The 5,547-nt window shown below is 43.3% G+C and overlaps 1 long non-coding RNA gene across 1 annotated transcript; it reads right to left on the reverse strand.

Annotated features, from left to right (window-relative positions):
• Positions 1-235: 235 nt before the first annotated feature.
• Positions 236-4,706, reverse strand: LOC123329096. The gene is made up of 2 exons (XR_006544243.1): positions 4,410-4,706; positions 236-308 (listed from the first exon to the last, which is right to left on the reverse strand). It is a non-coding gene; the product is annotated as an uncharacterized LOC123329096 (long non-coding RNA).
• Between the last annotated feature and the right edge of the window lie 841 nt (positions 4,707-5,547).

The following is a 5,547-nucleotide window of genomic DNA, read 5'->3' on the forward strand; positions in this document are numbered from 1 at the left end:
TTCTTTGAGTGATAACTGAATGTCCAATGTTATCTTAGTTCAAGGACAAGCAGATAATAGGCAGAAGTTGATTCAATTTATTTAAAATGAGCTGCATGAGTGACCTGAATGGGATGTCCTATCTACTGAAGGAGAAACTTGCTGCATTTTTCCTGCCCACAGCACCATGCCGAGAGCTGTTGTCAGCAGGCAGGGGACAGAAGAGGAGACGGTGTGGATAAAATGAGTTAATGCCATATCCAGTGGTTCTAAAAAAGCCTCCTGGTCTGAAACTGATAACACGGGGTAAGATGGGCTGAAGGAAGGCACTGTTAAAAAAAAAAAAAAAAAAAAAAAGGTCAGGTCGAAGCAATCAGTGACATTTTCTCAAACATCTGTAGCTTCTTAGGGCTTTTAATGAGAATTTCCATATTAACACTTGGTTTTACTGGGGAAATGCATAATTTTCTACTCAATTTACCCCTGACAGGTTACAGACATAACAACATTCTTATCAAATTGACTTTCCATAATGTGGACAGACGTGGAAGTTTTATGATATTCTTTGTAGAGTAAGGGAGAGAGGATGAGAGAGAGAATAACTTTAAGGCATGTAAACCCAAACCAGACTCTTTTGAATATTTATCCTACTTTTTATTTTTTTTCATGAATTTTTAATATTCATCAAAAATACATTAAGAGTTCTGTTTCACTTCAGCCTGGGGATCATTTACAAACTAGACAATAGTGTTCAGATTCTAACAGTAACTCTCTACCTCAGCAACAGAAAGTCACGGGGTTTAGGAAATAACCCCATTAGCTCACTTATGAGCTAAAAGTATAGATTCAGATTCTAGAAGTTTTCTTACCAAAAGGAATTCAGGAAAAAAAAAAATCAGAAATTAACAGAAGAATGGAGCATTGCAGTATTTTATCAAACCAGAGGGCCCTGAGTGCGTAGATTTTGTAGATTGAACAGTACTGCTTTTTGGTTACCTAGTAACAATTTTTTTTTTTTTTAATTATTATGACTCCTTTGCAGTGGGATCAGGAATTGCCATCTATACCTGGCTCTTAAGGAAGTTGGAGCTATGGTGACAGGTGAGGACTGAGTCACATGCTTTGGGCTATTCCTGTATGTAGAGCTCCACCCACAATTGCTTGCATGCTTGCTTGCTAAGTCGCTTCAGTTGTGTCCAATTCTGTGCGACCCCATAGATGGCAACCCACCAGGCTCCCCTGTCCCTGGGATTCTCCAGGCAAGAACACTGGAGTGGGTTGCCATTTCCTTCTCCAATGCATGAAAGTGAAAAGTGAAAGTGAAGTCGCTCAGTCATGTCCGACTCCTAGCGACCCCATGGACTGCAGCCCACCATGCTCCTCCGTCCATGGGACTTTCCAGGCAAGAGTACTGGAGTGGGGTGCCATCGCCTTCTCCGCCACCCACAGTATCTGTATGGAAATGTTTAGATGCACTTCCCTAAGGGACCAGTCCACAGGACTCCTTATTCCTAGAGCTGGACTCCTTATTCCTAGAGCTGGAGGTAGGTTCTGTAGTTGCAATGATTGCCCTTCCTCTCTTAAGTAGATCTGATTCAACTTTGTCTTTGTTTAGGAATGCACTCAGTCATTTCTGGCTCTTTGTGGCCCCATGGACTATAACCCGCCAGGTTCCCCCGTCCACGGAATTTTGCAGGCAAGAATACTGGAATGGGTTGCCACTTTCTATTCCAGGAAATCTTCCCAACCCAGAGATCAAACCTGTGTCTCTTGCATCTCCTGCAGTGGCAGGTGATTCTTTACCACTAGCAAAAGCCGGGAAGCCCTTGTTTAGGAATACTTGGATTTAAAATAATCTTATGCAAGAGTTCCATCCACAGAAATTCTGATTTAATTGGTATGGGGAAGGTCTCCAAAATTGGGGGCTGAACTCATGTTATTCTTTATTAAGAAGACCCCCTAAAAATAAAAGTAATTGACAACTCAAAGAGAAATGAGAGGAAAAAAATCCTCCCCATAAAATGTTTATCAAATCATTAAACAAAAATTAAACATGAGGTTAATCCCTTGGTGGTATAAACAATATGAGAATCATTTGACCTTGATGATTGGCACTTTCACTTTCACTTTCCAGGAGGTCATCACTTTAGACCTGTGTTCTTATCAATCATTTGGCCCCACAAAGAATAATATTTTGATAGTCAAAGTTATATAATAGTACTTTGCTAATTTCCTACTCTTAAAATTAATCTATAGAGAAACTATAGAAAATATAATTTTGATTTAAGAAGAAAAGATAAATAACATTATGCTTGACAATGTGAGAGCAAATATATATTTGAAAGAAAATGAAACAGAAAAAGAAAAGAAGGAAGAGTATGCAGAGGTGCCAAAGTTGATATAAATAGAGATATGATCAAATCAAGTCATAGAGCTAAGACAATAAAATTACCATCCATAGGAAATGGGGTGCAAAGTGAGGGAAACTCCCCCTTTTTAACAGTGAATCAACAGCCTTCATGTAAAATTAATAAATCAAAAAACAATAGGAATATTATATAAAGCTAAGGAAGTAACAGAGGGAAAGAAAATATAGACACAAGTTTGGGACAAGAGAAGGAAGGAATCATCAGCTCTGAGGACTTTTAAAATTTTAAAACCACATGTTTATAATTTTTTGAAAAATTAAAGAGTAAAGAAAGTGAAGGAATAATTGGGAAACACATATTAGAGTGATTTACAGCTCAGCCAAGAGCAGAGAGCATCAATTTATAACTCTGACAGTGGAGAGAGCAGTGGGCAGAACACAGATTTTCCCAAGCACCCACTCGGGTCCACATTGTGTGTGTGTGCTTAGCCACTCAGTCGTGTCCGACTCTTGCTAGGCTATGGACTGTAGCCTGCCAGGCTCCTCTGTCCATGAGATTCTCCACGCAAGAATACTGGAGTGGGTTGCCATTTCCTTCTCCAGGGGATCTTCCTGACCCAGGAATCAAACCCAGGTCTCCTGCATTGCAAGCAGACTCTTTACCAACAGAGCTACAAGGGAAGCCCCTGGTCCACATTAAGACTGAGGAATAGAGAAGGGAGCAGAGGTGGGCAGGTGTAGACCAAAGGAGGGCCACAGCCCCAAACCCTGGCTCTGTCATTTGAGCTATCGGCTTTGGTCTCCCCCAGGAAGGTGTTTGCAACACCAACATTTGGAAATCCAGACAGATACACCCAGAGTTTATCTTGGTGCAGCTGTGTTCCATTAAAGTTAATTCTGCATAATCAAAAAGACATGAATCACACATACAAATTGAGTAATCCATGTAATTAAAGAAAAATCAGCTAGAGATAAACAGAGGGTGGCCCTTCTGAGGATGGGAACCAGGGACCAGTGCCCTTGATGGAGACTGCCATCTTGGAAAATACAGAGATTGATCAGAAAAATGAAGCCAACTTATAACACTGAGTTTGGAAGAAGCCCAAGAACTTTCTCATCTGGGGCTTTAACCTAAATAGAACACAGAAGTCCATGTGCTAGGATGGAAAAACAAACAAACAAAAGAATATCTCTAAGTTCATTGCTAACAGCTAACTGCTAAGTCGCTTCAGTCGTGTCCGACTCTGTGTGACCCCATGGACTGCAGCCCACCAGACTCCCCCGCCCCTGGGATTCTCCAGGCAAGAACACTGGAGTAGGTTGCCATTTCCTTCTCCAATGCATGAAAGTGAAAAGTGAAAGGGAAGTCGCTCAGTCGTGTCCGACTCTAGCGACCCCATGGACTGCAGCCTACCAGGCTCCTCCATCCATGGGATTTTCCAGGCAAAAGTACTGGAGTGGGGTGCCATTGCCTTCTCTAAGTTCATTAACTATCTGAAATTTGGCATCTGCTTCGACTGTGAATGAAAGCAACCAACCACAAGAGAACTAGCAGTCTTGATTCCTTGACACCCACAAAATGACAGGTGATTTTATATTGCATTTCTGTCACTGTGGGTATTTCAAAAGGTGACTTGCACTCATCATTTCTTCAAAGTTAAGTGGCTCTTAGATCTACCACAAGATCCTATCACTTAATATGTGAAGAAGTGAATGTATATATTACTCTGATGCAGATACATTTTTAATATTTTTATTAGCCTATTTCAGCCTTTCCTTTGTAACCTTATATATTTTATTATAGGCATTTAAAAATTAACTCTGAGCAGAAGTTTATAGGCTCCCCAGACTTCCCACAGGGTCCATGACACACAAAAGTTAAGACTCTCTGGAGCCCCATTAGTTTTCTATTTCTGTGTAAAGAAATTACAGACTTAGAATCTCAAATGCCACAAACTCTCTTTCAGTTTCTATGGGTCAGAAATAGGGGCCCAGGTTAGCCAGACACTACTCAGGGATTCTGAAGACTGAGATCAAGATTTGGGCCAGGCTGGGTTCTTACCTGGAGTTCAGTTCCTCTTCCAGGTTCATCCAGGTGGCTGGCAGAGTTCAGTTCCTTGCCACTATGGTGAGTCTGCATCCTAGGGCAGCATGCTGGTCCCCACCAGGCATGGTTCTCTCCATAGTGTGTAAGTTTGCCTCCTTCTAGAGCAGAGGGAGCTGTCTTTGCTCTACTACCACTACTACTACTAAGTCGCTTCAGTTGTGTCCGACTCTGTGTGACCCCAGAGACGGCAGCAGCCCACCAGGCTCCGCCGTCCCTGGGATTCTCCAGGCAAGAACACTGGAGTGGGTTGCCATTTCCTTCTCCAATGCATGAAAGTGAAAAGTGAAAGTGAAGTTGCTCAGTGGTGTCCGACTCCTAGCGACCCCATGGACTGCAGCCTACCAGGCTCCTCCGTCCATGGGACTTTCCAGGCAAGAGTACTGGAGTGGGTTGCCATTGCCTTCTCCAGCCTTTGCTCTAAGGTCTTCCATTTCTGATCTAGAAAGCTTCTTGTAAGACCTCATCCGATCAGATCAGGCGCAACTGACACACTTTCCCTCCTGACTCACTCAAAGTCAGTGAAGGGCAAGTGCCTTGTTGGGAGAGCTCCCAGGTTTCTCTTCCTACCACTGGTAGCTTACTAAGAATCCCATCCCTTTAAAACACTTGCTTCTTCCAGCTGACAGCTCTCTCCTGATGAAGGGCATATTGCCCTGCTAATACTCTGCCCTGCTAATATTCCATGGGTAGGAGGGTGGCTAGGGCGTGGCTACCACAACATGCAGGCACAGGATGCTTGAGGACAGGGTTGCTAAGGGGTTATAAAAACCTTGAGAAACAGAAGCGGGCTTTACAGTCCCAGATGGTGCTACTGCACGGGGGTGCCCAAGGCCCATACTCAGCTTTGGGTTGTCTCCCAAAATATGCTGGGTAAATATCGAAGAGCCTGAGGCTGATTTTCACTGGATGCAGCTCCTGTGCACTGTGATGACTCAGCAGCTGAGGGCATTGGTTTCACAGGATACAGGCAGAGCTGCAAGGGAGCAGAACCCCGTCTGACAGCCACTGGGCTTGAGCGTGGTGATGGCACCCATATTCTCACAGCAAGGGAAGCCCATCACTCCACGCTGTTCGAGCGTCAAGAAAAGCATTT

Source organism: Bubalus bubalis, chromosome 14 (genome assembly GCF_019923935.1).
Source record: "Bubalus bubalis isolate 160015118507 breed Murrah chromosome 14, NDDB_SH_1, whole genome shotgun sequence".
NCBI lineage: Eukaryota > Metazoa > Chordata > Mammalia > Artiodactyla > Bovidae > Bubalus > Bubalus bubalis.